At 50.1% G+C, this 20,316-nt stretch overlaps 1 long non-coding RNA gene and 1 pseudogene across 1 annotated transcript in view; one reads left to right on the top strand and one right to left on the bottom strand.

The window, feature by feature from the left end:
• LOC138740765 (uncharacterized) overlaps positions 1-6,091 on the top strand; it is a 16,524-nt gene extending 10,433 nt beyond the window's left edge. Inside the window, exon 2 of the long non-coding RNA XR_011343158.1 lies at positions 2,981-6,091. This is a non-coding gene — a long non-coding RNA (uncharacterized lncRNA). The remainder of the gene's footprint in view (positions 1-2,980) is intronic.
• Positions 1-10,792, bottom strand: part of LOC138740764 (transmembrane protein 151B-like) — a 16,979-nt pseudogene extending 6,187 nt beyond the window's left edge.
• Between the last annotated feature and the right edge of the window lie 9,524 nt (positions 10,793-20,316).

Genomic DNA, 20,316 nt, shown 5'->3' with positions numbered 1-20,316 from the left:
TCATTCATCTGCCCCCACACGCAACCCACGTAGAGTCCCCCCGCGTCCAACACATCATCCACCAGAATTTTCTACACACGACAGGATCCCACCACCCTCTGACACATCTTCCCTGCCCCTCAGCCATCTGCCGTGATTCCCTCTTGCACTCATCCCTCCCCAACCATTGCCCCACCCAGGCACCTTCCCCTGTGGCCCGCAAGAGGGGCAACGCTTGCGCCCACACCTCCTCCCACACCATGGTCCAGGGCCTCCCAAACAGGCCTTTCACGTGAAGCAACATTTGTACATCCAGAGGACTTATTTACTGCATCCGGTGCTCTCTCTGCAGCCTTCTCTACATCTGGGAGACCGGGAAATCATTTTGCCCAGCACACCTCTCCATCTGCAGCCACAGCGACCTCCCAGAGGCCAACAATTCCGGGTCACATTTCCCACATTCCCCACACCTGTCATTGGCCTTGTGTACAGTCCCACCCCTGTCCACCCGCAGATTGGAGGAACATTTTATTGACTGTCTGGGCCCCCCTCCAGCCAGAGGGCGTGAACATTGAGACTCCTTTCCACTAAACCTGTCACCTTTTCTCCCCCATTTTGGGCTTTTCCAGTTCTTTCACCACACATCCCACTGCTGTCCCCTCCCTCCCTTCTCCTCCTATCATCTCAAGCCCGAAACATCGGTTCTGTCTCTGACTTTTGCTACTATAAAAGGACACGGATTGACCTGCTGAGACTCTCCAGCATTTTGTGCTTTTTCTGTGTGTACAGAATTTTACGATTTACTCCTTACTAATCACAGAGCACCTGTGGCATCGGGATTACTTAAGATAGGATGGGAGTGGAAAGAAAATGTTTGAAAACCGCTGCTTGAGATGAACTTTTGTCTGTGTGTGCGTTAAGTCTGGGTGCGTGTTTTGCACTGGGGACTGGAGATCAGGTTGGACTTGTACAGACAGATGACAAGAGACTTGACAAGGAGCAGGAGACATAACGTGCATACTGTTATAGCATTTACGTCAGCACATCGCCTGTACCATGCTCTCTGTATGTGTGTATATCTCCGGGAACAATCCCTCCCCCTCTCCCACCCTCTCTCTCCCCACCCTCTGCTTAATTGGTTCTGCTGTTTGTTTTATTACAGCAAGGACTGCTGTACACACAGTCACTACTTTGCACTGGGAAAAAGAAATGCCCCCAACATTCCCCTCCCCCTGCCTTTAAATGCATGTTCCCTGGCAGTTTGATATTTTCCCCCTGAGGCAAGGCTCTATCTATTGCTCTCAATTTTTGTCTGTTAATCTCCATCTGGTCTCCTCTCAGCCTCTGATGCTCCAGAGAAAGTCTGTCCAACCTCTCCCCACAGCCTCTGATCCATTACCATCATCTTGACCAAAAGACCGCCATCATCCCGGGTTGGTTGTCCCCACTGCGCTGTGCATGGGTGTACCTCAGGGCTGAGTGCTCCACCCCACTACCACCCATGACTGTGGAGCCAGATTCAGATCAAACGGGGAAAGAAAATGGGTTTGCGGATGAGTCGGCATTCCGAGAGGAGGTTGGGCGGCTCAGAGAGTGGTGCGAGAGTAACAGCCTGAGCCTTAACATAGGCAAGGCAAAGGAGGTGCCGGTGGAGCTCCAGAGAACAGAGGTTGACCATTCTCCACTGCACTATCAGAGGTTCTGTGGTGGAGAGCATAACATTTCCTTGGTGTGCATATACAGGATGACCTAGCCTGGATCCATAGAACCTCATTAGTCAGGAAGGTGCAGCCACCCCGACGCTTCCTCAGGAGGGTTGGGGGGCAAGGCCATTGGTCACCAGCTTGACCACATCTTACAGGAGCACCATTGAGAGCGTCCCATCTGGCTGCACCATTGTGCAAAGCATTGGACCGGAAGACCATCAAAACGGCCGAGAAGATCACCTCTCCTCCATTGACCACAATTACCGGGAGCGTTTTGTTTCAATAGGGCTCAAAGAATTGTTGAGGACCCTTTCCATCCTGCACCCAGTATCTTTGACCCTCTACCATCAGGGAGGAGGTACAGGAGCATCAAAATCAGGGCCACCAGGCTTTTCCTCCACAGGCTCTGAGATTCATGAACAGTAACCGAGTAAATCACCCTATATTTATTTTAAATTTTACATTTATGGATATGTGGTTCTTGTGCACACTGTTTCATCAGGTTATATACATACAGTCAGGTGATCCCTTCTGTATCTTTTCCAAAGCCTCCACATCCTGTATTGGGTCAACCAGAATCGCACACAATATTCCAAATATTCCAAGTGCGGTCCGACCAGCTGCAACATGACTTTTCTAGCCCCATGCCCCAACTGGCACTACATGGCATCCTTACTCCCCCAAATTACTTGAGTCACACTTTCAAGGAGTGATGGACCAGAACCCTCTGTACATCAGTGCTTTACGAGTTCTCCCCCAACCCCACCCCCACCTGTATCTGGGTATGACCCCGTTCCTGTTCATCTATGCTCTCTACACTTCTACCTTTAATTCTTACCAACAATTTTAGACATTTCGGCCCCACAAACCCTTGCTGCCCAATTTAGTCCCCATTCACCTACATTTATGAAGGGTGGGAGCCCCCGGGGGCGGGGAGGGGAACCCACACAGTCACGGGGAGAACCTACAAACTCCTGACAGACAGCGCGGAATTCAAACCCAGGTCCGGTCCCAACCACTGGCGCTGTAACGGCACCCCTATGCCAACTGGGCAAGCCTTAACAAGCAGCACACCCTTTTCCTTCCCCAGTTCCCAACAAAGGGCTTTACTTCCAGTGGATGCTGCGCAGCCTGCAGAGTTGCCCCAGTGTGTTTGTGTTGCACTCATCCCCGGCGTCTGCATACTTTCCCGTTCAACTCCTTTAAGGGTTTCCCCTCACATTTGACATCTCAAAGTGCAAGACTTTGCCCTGAAAATCATTTCACTATCCTGAATGGTACTTTCTGCTGTGCAGTCATTACAGGGAAGTGATACATCTGGAACACCGATGACACCACGGTGGTTACCCTAACCACAAACGGCAACGAGGAAATGTACAGGAGGGAAATAGATCCCATCGTTGAATGGTGACACAATCACAACCTTGCACTCCATGTCAGCAAACCAAGGAGATGATCATGGACTTCAGGAGGGAGTCAGGGGGACACGACCCAGTCCTTGTTGAGGGCTCTGTAGTGGAGATGGTCAAGAACTTCAAATTCCTGGTTGTCAACATCTCCAAGGATCTGTTCCAGAGCCTCCATATTGATGCAATCAGAAAGAAGGCTCACCAGCGGCTAGTTTGTCTGAGGAGATTTGGGATGTCACTGAAGAATCTCGAAAACTCCTAAAGGTGGACTGTGGGGTGCATTCTGGCTGATTGCATCACTGCCTGGAACAGAGGCAACAACTCTCAGGACAAGAATAAACTCCAGGTTGTTAACTTGGCCTGCGAGATCACAGGGACCAGACTCCACTCCATCAAGGACATCGACATGAGGCAATACCTTAAAAAAGCAGCCTCTATCCTCAAAGGCCCCCACCACCCAGGCCAGGCCCTTTTCACTCTGCTCCCATTGGGGAAAGAGGTCCAGGAGCCTGACGACAAGCACAATGGCAGCTTCTTCCCCACTGCCCTCAGATTCCTGAATGATCAATGAACCACAGACTCTTTGTGCAGTAGATGGTTATAATCTACGAGGCTGCTGCAAGCCCCAAATTTCATGACATTAAATTCTGATTGGGATTCTGAGCTACGGAGAGAGGGCAGAGGAGATTTACCAAGATGTTGCCTGGATTGGAAAATATTTCTTGTGAGGGAAGGATAGCAGAGCTTGGACTTTTCTCCTTGGAGCGAAGAAGGATGAGAGGAGACTTGTTGGAGGTCTACAAGATTCTTAGAGGTATAGACTGGGTGGACGGCCAGCACCAGTTTCCCAGGGCAGGGATAGCAAATACCAGAGGACACAAAATGAAGGGAGGGAGGTTTAGGGGAGATGTCAGGGGGAAGGGTTTTTTTTTAAATTACACAGAAATTGTGGGTGCCTGGAATGCCTTGCTATGGATGGTGGTGGGTGGAGGCTGAAATATTAAGAGACTCTTAGACTGGTACATGGATGGAAGAAAACAGAGGGTTATGGGGTGGGGGAGGTTTAATACCTTTCTTAGTAGCAATATATAGGTCAGCACAACATCAAGGGCTGTAGGGCCTGTACTGTGCTGGGACCTCCTCGTTGATGCAATCACAACAAAGGCTCGCCAGCAGCTATACTTTGTGAGGAGTTTGAGGAGATTTCATCTGTCACCAAAGACTTGGAAACTTCTACAGCTGTACGGTGGAGAGCATATTCTGGCTGGTAGCCTCGCCACCTGGTTATCCACAGTGCACAGGACAGGAAAAGGCCCACAGAGAGCGATGAACTCCGCCAGCCCCGTCACGGCCACCAGTCTCCACTCCACCGAGGACATCTCCAAGAGGCCTAATCTCAAGAAAGGAGCCTCTATCCTCACCACCCAGGCCATGCCTTCCCCCTTCTTCATGGGGAAGGAGGTGCAGAAACCTGAAGACAGTGGCACAAGGATGGTGTCTTCCCCGCTGCCATCAGATTCCTGAATGGACAGTGAACCGCAGACACAACCTCACTTTTCCCCCCCTCTTCTTTTTCCACCAATTATTTATTTTTAAATATATTTTTACAGAAAGGTAATTTGTAGCAGTTTATGTACAACACGGCTGCCGCAAAACAACAGATTTTGTGACACACATTCATGACAATAAGCCCTTGGTGCCTCTCACTGGAACAGAGAGGAGGTGGAAAAATCTTGTGATGTGGCGCGAAAGTAACAACCAGAGTCTCAACGTGGGCAAGATGAAGGATATGATCGTGGAGGACCAGGGACAGCCACCCTCCACTACACATCAACAAGTCTGTAGTGGAGAGAGTGGAGAGCACCAAGTTCCTCAGAGTTCACTAAACTAGTGAACTATCGTGGACGCTCAACATCTCCTCACTTGTCAGGAAAGCGCAACAGCGACTGCACTTCCTGAGAAGACTGAAGTGGGCAAGGCTACCAGCCACCGTCATGTCAACCTTCCACAGGAGCTGTATTGAGAGCATCCTGGCCATCTGCAACACATTGTGGGGTATGGTTGCTGCAGAGAAATCAATCGGAGGTCAATCCACTGGACCATAAGAGCGGCAGAGAGGAGTCTCTCCCCACCCATTGACGTGATCTACCAGCATCACTTAAGGTCGCGCAAAAATCATCAAAGACCCCTTCCACCCCCGCATCTTTCAGCTGCTCCTGTTGGGGGAAGAGATACAGGAGGATCAGAGCCAGCACCACCAGGCTGAGGAACAGCTTCTTCCCACCCGACAGTGAGAACGCTGAACCACCAAAGGAACTGCTTGCACTAACTCACTGAGATTCTCATATTCATGAAACAATATTGATACATATGAATTCTTGTCCTACAAATGTATTGTTTGTCTGTATATGCATTACGCCTGGTTGTGTGTTGTAATGGAAGATTTAAACTGTGTTTCTTACTTTTGCAGCCTTTGCTTCTGCAAGGCTGTGAACCTGCTTGTTGCATATGAATTAGTAGACACACCTAAATTCCACCATGGGGCCCAGGATGCAGTTGAATCATAACCTAAATTTACACTATGGGGCCCAGGGATGCATATGAATCAGTAGACATTATCCAACTTCCACCATGAGCCCCAGAGATGCAGTTTTCTTTTGTTGGTCGCAGACTGTCAGGAGACCTTGAAGATAATTAAATAATTTGTTCAAAGAGATAAGATCTGATAAACAACTTTTGGGTAATATAAGCCATGGTCCCACTGCTGAAGTTTGAGACTCTCCAAGAGTTGGCAACATTTCTCAGCAAGAAGAAGAATGTCCCGGTCCGGGGAGGTGGAGAAGCTGCTACCGGCACCCAGACAACCTACTACAAGTGTGCAGTCGTTGCTTCACTTTGGCTGTTGGGACCAGTCCAGGCATTGATAAGTATAATTGGGAAGGACTTGCATATTGTATTCAGCTAGCTATTTAGTAATAAAGACTTGTATAAACTGAACTGTTCTCAGTGTGTGTGTGTCTATTTTCTTTTGGTAGCTCAAACACTGTGACCAATCTAAAACGAACAAAATGAGAGGTATAAGTGTTTACGTGTTTTGCGCAGAGGACTGGAGAGCACTGTTTAATCAGGTTGGACTTATACAATCGGATTACAATAAACTTCCACAACATGGTTTGCAAAGGGCACATCCAGCATTCAACCAAGAATATCACCCGATTGAAAATGAGTGGGCATCTTACAAGATGGGACAAGAAGTTGGGGAATCTTCACCCCTGTACTGATGGTAACAATCTCTCTCTCTCTCTTGCTCTCTCTCACAAATTGTCAATGAGATGAAGGGACCACAGTTGTTTACAATATATATCAATGACTTACATGTGGGAATAGATAGCAATATCTCAAAATTTGCAGATGACATGAAGTTGGGTAGTGGGGTTGGCTGTGTTGAGGACACTAGAAGGGTGCAGAGTGATTTGGACAAGTTGGGCGAGTGGTATTGCAGATGCAATACAATGTGGATAAGTGCGAGGTTATCCACTTTGGAGGTAAGAACAGGAAAGAGGACTATTATTATCTAAATGGTATCTGTTTAGGAAAAGGAGAGATGCAGCGAGACTTGGGTGTCGCTGTGAACCAAGCATTGAAAGTGGGCGTGCGGATGCAGCAGGTGGTGAGGAGAGCGAATGGTATGTTGGCGTTCATAGCAAGAGGATTTGAGTAGGGAGATCCTGCTCCAGCTGTACAGCGCCTTGATAAGCCCACACCTGGAGTACTGCATGCAGTTTTGGTCACCTTATCTGAGGAAGGACATCCTTGCCATGGAGGGGGTGCAGAGAAGGTTCAATAGACTGATACCAGGGATGGAAGGACTTGCATATGAAGAAAGGATGGATCGACTAGGCTTGTATTCTCTGGAATTTAGAAGATTGAGAGGGGATCTTATAGAAACATATAAAATTCTTAAAGGTTTACCTAGATGCAGGTAGGTTGTTTCGAATACTGGGAAAAACCAGAACCAGGGGTCACAGTTTAAGGATAAGGGGAAAGTTTTTTAGGACTGAGATGAGGAAAAATTTCTGTGGAATTCATTTTCACAGGAAGTAGCTGAGCCCGGTTCCTTGTCAATATTTAAGAGTAGTTTAGATTTCGCCCTTGTGGCTAAGGGGATCAGGGTGTATGGGGAGAAGGCAGGAACCGGGTACTGATGGCCATGATCATATTGAATGGCAGTGTAGGCTGGAAGGGCCAAATGGCCTCCTCCTGCACCTATTTCTCTATGTTTCTATTACTGACTCCAGGGGGAGAGGCCGCTGAAATGGAAGGCGCAGATCGGTTTCAGTTCCTTGCGATAAAGATATCAAAAAAACTGACCTGGATTAACCAGGATGAAGTAAAAATCACAGCACTAGAGAAACTCAGCAGGTCAGTGTACGTTATATAGCAAAGGTAAAGAGACATTTCGGACTTGAGCCCTTCGTCAAGGTATACCTTGATGGAAGGCTCAAGCCTGAAACATTAGTTACGTCTTTGTTTTTGCTATGACCAGCTGAGTTTCTCCAGCGCTGTGATTTTACTTCAATCACAGTGCCTCAGACTTTTGCTGTTCACGCCATAGTTAAGAGAGCCCCAATACCTCTACTTCCCCCGGAAGGAAGTTTGGCAAGTCGCTCAACAACTTTGATAGGTACACAGTACACTGCCGGGGTGGGGGGCACCGCAGAGTGGGACGGGAGCTGTTCCGCTCAGGGTCTGCGAGAGAACCAGCACACCGTGAATGGAGCTCAGGACACTATACCTCCTCTCCGTCGAAACACCCCCTCATCACACCTCCCGCTACCTAAAGGAAGGCAGACCACGTACCAAAGGACCCATCACACCCTGAGCAGCCCGGAGTCGGCGCCAGAATGTTGGGGGGGGGGGGGGCTTCGCGTGTTAGAGGGGAGCACTTTTAACAGGGGGGGTCACTAGCCGTGGCCTACCTGAGTGGGGGATGCTCTTGGATACCCGTCGTTGACACTATCCATCCCTCCGACGGGAGATAAGGGCTATCCTTTTATCTCGTCAAGCGACACTTGATGCTACTGATAGGGGAGGGGTGGGGTGAGTCTGACGGCCAGAGATGGCCGTGACTGTACTGGGAGGGCACAGCACCCCGTTTGAAGGGGGGGGAAGGCAATGCCCCCTCTTGGCGCTGACCCCCTCTCTTTTCCCTCTTTCCATTGGGGAGAAGGGTCGAGAGGACAAAATCAGAAACCAACAGGCCCGGACAGTTACTTCCCCGCAGCCGTCAGGCTCCTGAATGAACCCCACAGCAGTGCTCTCATCCTCCCCTAGCTTTATTCTAATCAATTAACATTCCAGCACAGTACAGGCCCTTCAGCTCACGATGTTCTGCTGACCCGTGTAAATATACCGCACAACACTCAAACTCTTCCCAACCTCACATACACACAACCCTCCACTTTCCTTGTATCCATGTGCCTGTCTAAGAGTCTTTTGAATCTCCCTATTGTACCAGCCTCCACCACCACCTCCTACAATGCTCTGTACAGGTTTTAAACAGTCTGTTAAAGGAGCCTGCAAATATGGGGTTTGGGCCCAAGATGGCAGCAGGCGCATTTGGCAGAGGTCTCGAGGGGTTTGTGAGCTCCGGAGAAGCAGAGCACCCGAAAACAGGGAGACCACCCCAGCGTTTGAGAAGGGGGAGCAGAGGAGACGATCTGGCAGGACGGTGAGGGGCACTGAGGCGGAGGAACGCCCAGGTGGTGAGCTGTTGGTGACTCAAGGCTAGAAATCCACGCAGGCTGCTGGCCATAGCGGTGAAAAGGAGTCACAACCTGGTTAGACACAGAACAAGGACGCGAGAGGGTGCAAATTCCACGGACACTCAGCGACTCCGAGACTCTTTTGCTTCTCTTTCTCTGACTGTAAGGGACGCCAGGCAGTGCTCATCGTAAATCTTGGTCTAATATTACAATTTTGTGTAATATTACATGACAATAAAATAATCTTGAAACCCCACTTCCAACATACTTTGACGAAGGGCTCAGGGCCAAATCATCCGTGATCTATCTTTCCATCCTATGGACACTGCGAGACTGGCTGAGTTCCTCCAGCATTTTGTGCATTTACTACAACCCCAGTCAATTTTCCCATGCCAGTCAGCACCAGTTGAAGCCTGTGCCTTGTTCCCAGTTAACCAGTTTGCGCCCAGACGGTCAGAAGAACTGATGATGGGCTCATCTCCACCCACCTTTTCCCCATATCCCTCATCCCCGACGATGTAAAAATCTCTCCAACCTTGTCTTAAATCTATTGACTGAGGTCGCCTCCACTCCTGGGAAAAGCAGTTCCTCCTGAATCCTGACCCCGAGTTCCGGTCTCCCCCACCATTTACCTACCACTACCTAATCTATGCCTTTTATAAATTTTTATAAGATCCCCTCTCGTGGTTCTAAACTCCAGCGAGTACAGTCCCAGACGACTCATGGGCTGACCCCCCTCATCTCTGAAATCAACCTGGTCAACCTCCTCCGCACCGCCCATCCTCCCTCGAGTCAGGAGGCCAGGACTGCCCCAGGCTGGAGCAGAACCTCCCCGCTCCTAAATTCAATCCCTCGGGCAGCGACGGCCCAATGTCCCCTACCTTCTCGACGGCCCGCAGCCCAACTCTTCTTTTGCGATTCGTGCACAGGCAACCACCCTGCTCCTGAAATTCAGCCACCCCCCCCAAAAAAAAAACACCCCACCAACGACGGCCGACGTCCCACTTGCCTTCTCCTCCGGTGGCCTGACCTTGCCATTTGGATAATGATCTGAAACCTTCCAGTTTGCACCTCTTCCCCACCCCCCCCCCCACATCACAGAAAAAAAGAGACAGGGGGGCAGATTCCCTGACTCAAAGGCAGGAGGAAAATGACTTAGGGGATGACTAGGGAAAAAAATAAGAAGGAGGGGAGTGGCAGGACGGAAGCGATGGGCCAAAGGTACCTGAACCTACAACATGTAGAGGGTGGGGAGGGGGAAATCCCAAACTCCCAGGACTGCAGCTGTAAACGGGTAACCTTATTTTTAAACCCAGTTCTGACTCTCTCCTCCCTCCCAACACCTTTCCTTCCTTCTGAGAGGTTAAACCCTCCCTTCTTCGGATAGAGATCACTGCAATGCAGCCTCCCATCCCATCGCCACCAGGAAAACACATTGAATTTCAGCCCCACGCAGCGAGATCCCTGGTGGGAGATTTCACACTGGAATTGAACGGGTGTGAGATCGATCCAGAGGATTGAAATGTCTGGTTTTCTTTTTAAAAAGAATGAGTATTGATTTGGTGGCGGGGACTGGACGCTTTGGAGAGAGGGGGAAGAGGAAGAGGGTGGGAAAGAAAGTCGTGTTCGTCTGCAATCCAATCTCACCTCTTCTCTTCCATCAAGGGTAGGGGCTCCATCCTCCGACCCCGGCATGGTCCGTCTCAGCCGGCGAGGCGGGCGCCGAGCGGCCGGTCAGCGCCATGGGCGAGCCGCTGCACCATAGGCAGGGAGGGGGTCTCGGCAGCCCCGCTGTCACCGGGACCCGAGCCGTCGCCGCTCCTTCCCCTGCGTGCTCACGCCGTGCCTGCTACTGCTGCTCGCGTCCTTCACCACTCTCTCTCTCTCTCTCTTTCCCCCACCCCTCCTCCCGCTGCGCTCCGCGCCCGGTTAGCAGGTGGACGCGGATCACATTGTTCCCCCCGCCGCTCCCTTCAATCGTCTTCGGCACCCGGGCTGACGTCACCCACCTTAGCTCTGCCATGGGGCGGCTGTCCGACTTAAAGGGGCAACACGTGGACGAGGTTCGGGATCGTGGACCTCTCCCCACCTCCTCGCTCTCCCTCCCCTCACCTCCTCTCTCTCTTCCCCCCCCCCATCTCCTCTCTCTCCCCCCACCTCTCTTCACCCCTCCTCTCTCTCCCCTTCCTCTCGCCTCCTCCTCTTTCTTTCACCCTCCTCTGTTTTTCTCCTCTACCCCCCTCTCTCTCTTCCCCTCCTCTCTCCCCTCCTCTCTCTCTCTCCCCTCCTCTGTCTCCCCTCCTCTCTCTCCCCTCCTCTCTCTCTCTCCTCTCTTTCCCCTCCCTCTCCCCTCCTTCCTCTTCTCCCTCTCCCCCTCCTCATCTCCCTCTCCTCTCTCTTCCCCTCCTCTCTCTTCTCCCTTCTCTCTCTCTCTCTTCCCCTTTCTTTCATCCCTCCTCTCTCTTCCCCTTTTCCTCCCTCCTCTCTCCCCCCCCTCTCCTCTCCTTGGGTATAGTTCACATGACCCTGAATTCACCTCATATGGCACTGGATTCACTTTGGGAGTATTTCAACACTGCACTGGATTCACTCTGGGTATCGTACATAGAACAGTGCATTCTGTCTGTGTGTAGTTCAAACAGCACTGAATTCACTCTGGGTGTAGTTCACATGGCACTGGATCCACTCTGGGTGCAGCTCATGGCATTGGGTCCAATCTGGGTGTGGCTCATGGCACTGAATCCACCCTGGGGATATTTCAACATTGCCCTGGATCCACTCTGGAATATTTCACACTGCGCTGGATGAACTCTGGGTATCATTCATAGAACAGTGGAATATGTCTGGGCATTGGTTATATGGCACTAGGTCCACTCTGGGTAAAGTTAACATGGATTAGATCCATTCTGTCTATAGTTCGCACAGCAGTGGATTCACTCTGGGTGTAGTTCACACAGCACTGTATTCACTCTGGGTAAAGTTCACATGGCATTGGATTCACACTGGGTGCACTGATTTCACTGGGGAGAGTTGCACTGCACTGGAATCACCCTGGGTATAGTTCACATGGCACTGGATTCACTCTGGGTATAGTTCACATGGCACTGGAGTCACTCTGGGTGTAGTTTCTCATGACACTGGAGTCACTCTAGGTGTGGCGCATGGCACTGGATCCACTCTTGGAGTATTTCTACACTGCATTGGATTCACTCTGGAGGTATTTCACACTGCACTGGATTCACTCTGGGTATCATTTCATAGAATAGTGGATTCTGTACAGCATTGGTTACATGGCACTAGATCCACTTTAGGTAAAGTTAACATGGATTAGATCCATTCAGTCTATAGTTCGCACAGCAGTGGATTCACTCTGGGTATAGTTCACATGACTCTGGATTCACTCTGGATAATAGTTCATGCTATACCAGATTTGCTCTTCGTGTAGTTTGCACTGCACTGTATTCACTCTGGGTACAGTTCACATGGCATTGGTTTCACACTGGGTGCACTGATTTCACTCTGGGGAGAGTTCACACTGCATTGAAGTACCCTGGGTATAGTTCACACGGCACTGATTTCAGTCTGGGTGTAATTCAGATGGCACTGGGTTCACTCTGGGTGAAGTTCACACGGCACTGGATTCACCCTGGGTGTAATTCACATGGCACTGGGTTCACTCTGGTGCCAGATCACACTGCACTGGAGTTACTCTAGGTGCAGTGCATGGCACTAGATCCACTCTGGGGTTATTTCCACACCATATTGTATTCACTCTGGGTATCATTTCATAGAACAATGGATTCTGTACGGCATTGGTTACACAGCACTGGATCCACTCTGGGTAAAGTTAACATGGATTAGATCTATTCTGTCTATAGTTTGCAGTGGATCACTCTGGGTATAGTTCATATGGCATTGGATTCACTGATTTCACTCTGGGGAGAGTTCGCACGGCACTGGAGTCACCCTGGGTATAGTTCACATGGCATTGGATTCACTCTGAGTATAGTTTTCATGGCACTAGATTCACTTTTGGTATAGTTCACACTGTAATGGATTCACTCTGGATATAGTTTTGCATGGCAGTGGATTCATTCTGGGTCATTCACAATGCACTGGATTCTCTCTGTGTACAGTCCACACTGCACTGGTTTCACACTGACTATAGTTCACACTGAACTGGATTCACTCAGGGTATAATCCACACTGTACTGTATTCATTCTGGGTATATTTCACACTGCACTGGTTTTGTTCTGTGTATCATTTACACAGTACAGCATTCACTCCAGGAATTGTTCACATGGCACTGGACTCACTCTGGGCATAGTTTGAAGTGCACAGGATTCACTCTGGGTATAGTTTACAGTGCACTGGATTCACTCTAGGAAGCTCACAATGCACTGCATGCATGCTGTGAATAGTTCGCACTGCTCTGGATTCATTCTGGATTTTATTCAAACTGTGTAGGGTTCATTCTGGTATAGTACAGAATGCACTGGATTCACTTGTAGTTCACGCTGTACAGTATGCTCTCTAGGCAGTATTTGCATCACAATGGATTCACTCTGGGCCCAATTTACAAGGCACTGGATTAACTGTGTATAGGCCACACTGCACTGGATTCACACTTGTATAGTTTACTGCACTGGATTCACACTTGTATAGTTTACTGCACTTGATTCATGCTGGTATAATTCATTCTGGACATTATGCACACTGCACTGGATTCACTTAGTTGACACTTAGTTCATATAGTTGACACCACACTGGGTTCAATCTGGCTTTAGTTCACATGGCAGTGGATTCATTGGTTATTATTTACACTGGAAATTTTTCCTCCTGCGTATAACGTGACCAGTATCATTCAGAAGATAGTAGGCCATTTATCCTTGTACTGATTATTAGAAGTAATTACTGATCCATTGCTTTAAAGGTAGTGAGGTAAGCTTCTTAGAATCCATTTTTGGAGGCTAGAAACCTGGACTTCAAAAAGACAGAATTAACAGGGATAGTCAGCATTGGGAAGGCCCACTTTTATGAGGAGATATACCTCCCCACCATCGAGAACACCTACAGAGAACATTCCCGTCGGAGAGCAGCAGCAATCGTCAAAGACCCACCCCACCCAGCAGGCACTCTGTTCTCACTGCTGCCATCAGGAAAGAGGTACAGCGGCCACAGGATTTGCACCACCAGTTTCAGGAACAGCCGCTAACCACCCCCCACCCCCACCATCAGACTCCCTAACAACAACGTGCCTTCGAAACGTTCCGGGGCTGTAGGTTAATGGGGTGTAAACTGGGTGCCACAGGCTCGTGGGCCGAAATGGCCTGATACCATTACTGCATGTCTACATTTTAAAAATATAAACAAACTCATTTAAGGACTCTTACTTGTGCATTGTGTTGATTTTCTTTCCTCCCTGTATTTCAAGGTAAGTTTGTTTATATTTCTTTATTTGTTTACGTGTGTACAATGTGTACAGCATTTTTTCACACTGCCATCAAGTAGTACTTCTGCCTCGCCAGCAGGAGAAAGGAATCTCAGGGTTCCATGTGATGTAGTGTACGTTCTCTGACAACAAATCTGAACTTTCAGTGACCCATAAGCAGCAGATGCTGGAACCTTGAGTACACAAGGTGCTGGATGGATTCAATGGGTCAGACATCCTCTAATGGTCAGTCAATTATGATTTTTTTTTAACAGAAATAAAGGAAGAATTATTTTTTTTAAATTTGCAAACTCCCCTCCTCGTTTACACAGGAAGCACTTTTACACTGCCTTCCTGTGTTGCAGAGTCTGTCGGAGGGTGGACGACTTATTCACGAGCCCAGTTACTTACAGAGGGGCCTGATGTCAATTTAGACTTCAGCTGCACCATAAAAATGTGTAGGGACTTGGTGGAAAAATTACGGGATTGTAATTTTCGAAGTTGAAGACTGGTTTATTGCACTGGCAGCTCTACTTATATTCACTCCTTGCTGCTGACGTCAGGAGTGACATCATGGCAACACCGATCTCTGACTGGATGGCGTTCCCGCCATTTCTCATTGTTTCCCGCTGTGCAGGTGGTCACCTGGGATGAAGGTCGTTGGCTCCCGTGGGGTCTGCGCAGTCGCTGCATTCATCGGCCATTTTGTGTACTGGTCGCATCCCGGCTTGCAGGCCGTTACAGGATGGAATTTAGCAAGTAAATTCTGTCACAACATTTTGACGCTGCCAGTGGAGCACAAATGTTCTGCTTATTAGCAGCTGTATAAAAGTGCCTAATGTTTTGGGTTTATCGAGCCTACAGTGAGTGGGAAGTGGAGATGTCAACTGTGTCAAGCCAGGAAGGGGCGAACAGGTGATAAGAGCATGAAGCAGAAGGCGGGAGAGGTGGAGAGTCAGGGAGAGGGAAACACCACTGGGAGGGTGTGGGTGGGATGAGTTCAAAGTTCAAATTCATTGTCAGAGAACACATGTGACATCACATACATATCTGAGGTACATTTTTCTGTGGGCCATGCTTGGTAGTTTCTCTACCAGTAATTGTACACTATAGGACACAGACCACTGGAGCACAGTACAGACCCTTTGACCCACAATACTGTAAGAACAAGAAATAGGAGAAGGAGTCGGCCATTCAGCTCATCGAGTCTGCTCCACCATTCCATGAGATCAAGGTTGATCTGATAATGGGCTCATCTCCACCCACCTGCGTTTTCCACCTACACATCCTTTAATTCCCCTACTATGTAAAAATCTATCCAACCTTGTCTTAAATCTATTTACTGAGGTCGCCTCCACTGCTTCAACAGGCAGTGAATCCCATAGATTTACCCCCTCTGGAAAGAGCAGTTCCTCCTCATCTCCGTCCTACTCTGGTCTCCCCCACCAATGGGAACAACTTACCTACCTCGATGCCTTTCAGAATTTTATACATTTCTGTAAGATCCGCCTCTCATTCTTCTAAACTCCAGCGAGTACAGGCCCAGATGACTCGATCTCTCCTTGTAGTATGACGCCCTCACCTCTGGAATTGACCTGGTGACCTTCCTCTGCAGGACCAGTCCATCCTTCCTCAAGTCAGGAGATCAGAACTGCACGCTGTGCTCCAGATGTGGCCTTGCCAGGACCGTGTCCAGTTGCAGCAAAACCTCCCTGCTCCTAAATTCACTCCCTCCAGCAATGACGGCCAATGGTACATTTGCTCTTCTCAACAGCCTGCTGCACCTGCAGACCAACCTTTTGCGATTATGTGGTACGCTGTTAGACAGAATCAGACACAAAAGGTAAAGACTGTACAACAGGCTTTAATCCACAAAAACCTCCACAGATCCAGGCTGGCTGTGGCTGCAGCAACTCTGTGTGAGGCCTTGGGAGGCCGGCGCAGGCTTATAATCCTGGAGGGTGATTGACACCCGACCGGGTGGGGCTTGATCCATTCAGGCCAACTGATTGGCAGCCGGCCAGGTGTTGTCCTGTCCCCTTACACTTCTGCAGGTACAGAGGTTTCCCCCTGCAGTAGGCCAGTGGTGTACCACCACATTCACCCACTTCTTTAAAATTGTCTGGGATGGGGGGTGGGGGGCAGTAACAAGGAATCACACCCACTATGTACATACAATATTTACAGGTTGAGACGATTCGGCGGCCGCCAGGGTCTCTGTGACCGTCATAAGACTGGCTTCTGGTCACTGGTCAGAGGGGAAGTGGAGGGGATGGCGGCAGGAGTGTGTGTGGCTGGTGTGGTGCCATGTGGAGGGATGTCCGGGGGGGGAGGCCAGGGTCGACGTATGCGGGTCGTATTGGATGGGTTGGGGGAGGGGCAGTTTCGTCTCCTAAGGCTGAAGCGGGCAGCTGGTGGTCAAGGAGGTCCTGCGTTCCCCATAGCTGCCTAGGGACGGGGATGTATGCCTGGTAAGCATCGTCCTGGGTTGGAGGATGGCGTGGTGTGGTGGATGCTCCTGCTGGTGCCAGGTCCCTGGTTGAGACGGTGTCCATCCTGCCACTGCCGAACCTAATGTATGTGTAGTTATGGTTTGCCTTGTGTGTCCGTACATGCCTTGTGTGTCTGTACAATCTTACACAGAAGCACCGGTCCCAGGGACGTGAGCCATGCTGGGAGTGACATTCCAGTCACCGACCTCCTAGGGAATGAGAACAGATGTTCGTGAGGGGTCTCGTTGGCAGCCATGCACAGCAGTGACCGAATGGCATGGAGCGCCTCGTGCAGGGCATCCTGCCAGTACTCAACGGCCCACCCTTTTGACCTGAGAACCAGGAGGACTGCCTTCCAGACCACCCCATTCTCACGTTCCACTTGCCCGTTGCCTCTCGGGCTTTAGCTTGTCGTGCGACTGGTTGCGATGCCCCTCGTCATCAGGTACTGGCGCAGCTTGTTGCTCATGAAACTAGACCTCTGGTCACTGTGGATGAAGGTGGGGTAGCCAAAAATGGTGAAAATCTGCCCCAAGGCCCTGATGCCAAGGCCATGGACGTGTCCGGACAAGAGATGGTGAAAGGGAAGCATGAGTACTCGTTCACTACTATGAGGAAGTAGACGTTTTGGTTCGTGGAAGGCAGGGGCCCTTTGAAGTCCATGCCGAGACATTCAAAAGGCCGAGTAGCCTTTACAACGTGGGCCTGGGGGGGCAGAAGAAGCAGGGTTTACATTCCGCACAGACCCAACAGGCCTTGGTCATGTCCCTGATGGTGTACAGCAGATTTCGGGACTTAACGAAATGGTACAACCTGGTGACGCCTGGATGGCAGAGGGACTCATGCAATGCCTGCAACCTGTCGTCATCCATAGATGCACAGGTGTGAGAGAGGGCATCAGGGGAGTCGTTAAACTTCCCGGGGCAGTACTGGATGTCATAGCTATAGGTTGCCAGCTCGACTCTCCAGCGCAGTATCTTGTTGTTCTTGATCTTGCTCTTGTGGGTAGTGTTAAACATGAATGCCATGGCCCGCTGGTCCGTCATGTGTGTGAATCTCCTGCCGGCCAGGTAGTTGCGCAAGTGGCGGACCGCTTCCACAATCACTTGGGCCTCCTTTTCAATGGTGGAGTGCCCTAGCTCAGAGCCGTGGAGGGTCCTGGAAAAGAAGGCGAGGGGACGCCCCCCCCCCCTGGTTGAGGGTAGCAGCGAGGGCCGCCTCGGAGGCAACGCTCTCCACCTGGAATGGGGAATCCTCATCCACAGCCTGCATCGTGGCGTCCGTGATGTCTTGCCTGACACGGGTGAAGACTGCCTGTGCCTCAAGTGGGAGGGGAAAAGTTGTGGCTTGGGCCAGTGGGCGGACCTTGTCCGAGAAGTGAGGGACCCACTGCGAGTAATAAGAGAACAGGCCCAGGCACCTGCGAAGGGCCTTTAGTGTGGGGGAGAGGGGTAACTCCATTAATTGGGCGCATCCTTTCCAGATCTGGGACGACTCCATGGGCCACGATGTACCCCAGGATGGCAAGGCAGGTGGTGCTGAACACACACTTCTCCTTGTTGTGAGGTTCAGCTCCGTGGCCGTCTGGAGTAATTTTTCCAGGTTAGCATCATGGTCCTGCTAGTCACGGCCGCGGATAGTGACGTTATCCAGATATGGGAACGTTGCCTTCAGCTTGTGCTGGTCTACCATGCGATCAATCTCCCGCTGGAAGACAGTGACCCCGTTCGTGACCCCAAAAGGAACCCGGCGGAACTGGTACAGGCGCCGGTCGGCCTCAAAGGTGATGTAGGGCTTGTCCTTCGGGTGGATAGGAATTTGGTGATATGCCGACCAGGTCAATCATGGAGAAAATCTGATAGCGGGCTATCTCATTGACCATGTCGGCGATCCTCGGCAGGGGGTAGGCATCCAGCTGGGTGTACCGATTAATGGTCTGGCTGTAATCCACTAGGACTTGGGGTCTCCAAGGGCTGTTACTGGGCTCTATAACACTTTCCACCAGGAGTTGCCGTACCTCCGCCTTGATGAAGTCCCTGTCTGCAGCACAATAGCGCCTACTTCTGGTTGCAATCTGCTTGCAACCTAGCGCAACATGTGGGTGACGCGCATTGTGGGGAGGACACAGATGGCCGGGGCAGGTAGGTTTGCGTGCTGTGCAATGTGAGAGGAGGTTAGGGCCCCCTGAAGGCAAGGGTGACACTTTGCAGGTGGCACTGGAAATCCAGGCCCAGGAGGAGTGGTGCACAGAGTTTGGGCTTGACCAGGAGCCTCCCCTCCCACCGTTATATTGACTAAGCAATACCAACAGTCTTATCCTTGGTGGCGAGGGCGATCGAGCAGGTGGTGGGGTGGACCTTTAACCTCAGGGAGTGGGCCAAGCTCGAGTGAATGAAGCTCTCGATGCTGCCACTGTCCAACAGGCACTTTGTTACCTACCCGTTGACTCGCACATCCATCATCGAGCGCCAAAAATCATGGAGGATGTCCCTGGTCAGCGTGGTGGTGGCCAGGATCATCTCAGAGTCAGAGTCGTCGCTATCTGGAGGGATGGGGAGCATCGATGTTGACGTGGTCAACATCGGTCGTGAGGTGCAGCATGCGGTAGCCGATGGCCTCAGGAGGCGTGGGTCAACCTCAAGGCTCCCTGCGCTCTGGAGCTTTTCCATGGCAGCCGTGGGAAAATTTTGTGAATTAAATTGTGGTGCACTGTCAGACAGAATCAGACACACACAAGGTAAAGACTGTACAACAGGCTTTAATCCCCTGCACACCCATCCTGACGGTAGAGTGTATCATATTAGGGGAGAAAGGTAAGGAGTAGGTAAAGAAGAGATGGAAGTTGTAATTAGAAAATTCGATGTTCATGCTGTTGGGTTTAAGGCTGTCCAGAATACCAAGGAAGAGTGGCGGTTGGTTGATGTGAGCATTGATCACACTGGACATTTTTTTTTCAAAAGGTTTGCTTCCTGAAAAATAAAAAGGGAATTATGATAGATAACGTCACAAACAATTGCTGTATCACGTAGGAAGTTGGAGAAACCTGAACTTTTATTGAGTTTAGCATGTTTAATGGCACATTTGCATTAGTTGAAATGACCTCAAATGTTTTGCCACTGATTTTCACTTGTACTTGGTATCTGATGCCTCTCTTGTCAGCACCCAACAATAGTCAACTGGTAATGATAGATTCCAGTTGCCCCGATTCCGCTCTTCCATGGTGGCGATGTCCCGGCGAAACCTTCCACTGCGTTCATCACTGGCAGCACCAAGTTCAGCAGGGAAGATGTCCAAGGGCGAATACGGAAAATGAATTTTCAACAACACATTGCACTTCACGGTTTGGGATGCTTGAAGCATGTAAATCACAAAAATTAGATTATACCTAAAAGGTGGTACGTGCTAGGAAGATTTTAAAGGTGATTTTCATGATCATCAGCCCAAAATCCATAAAATATACCCAAAAGTGTTCAGAAAGCAAAAGATAATTATATATCAAGAGGCCAGTGGTTTTCCAGAGGGTCCAGTAAATA

The sequence above is a fragment of the Narcine bancroftii genome, chromosome 8, assembly GCF_036971445.1.
Source record: "Narcine bancroftii isolate sNarBan1 chromosome 8, sNarBan1.hap1, whole genome shotgun sequence".
NCBI lineage: Eukaryota > Metazoa > Chordata > Chondrichthyes > Torpediniformes > Narcinidae > Narcine > Narcine bancroftii.
The sequence above is the reverse complement of the archived record's forward strand: the minus strand, read 5'-3'. Positions and strand labels throughout refer to the sequence as shown.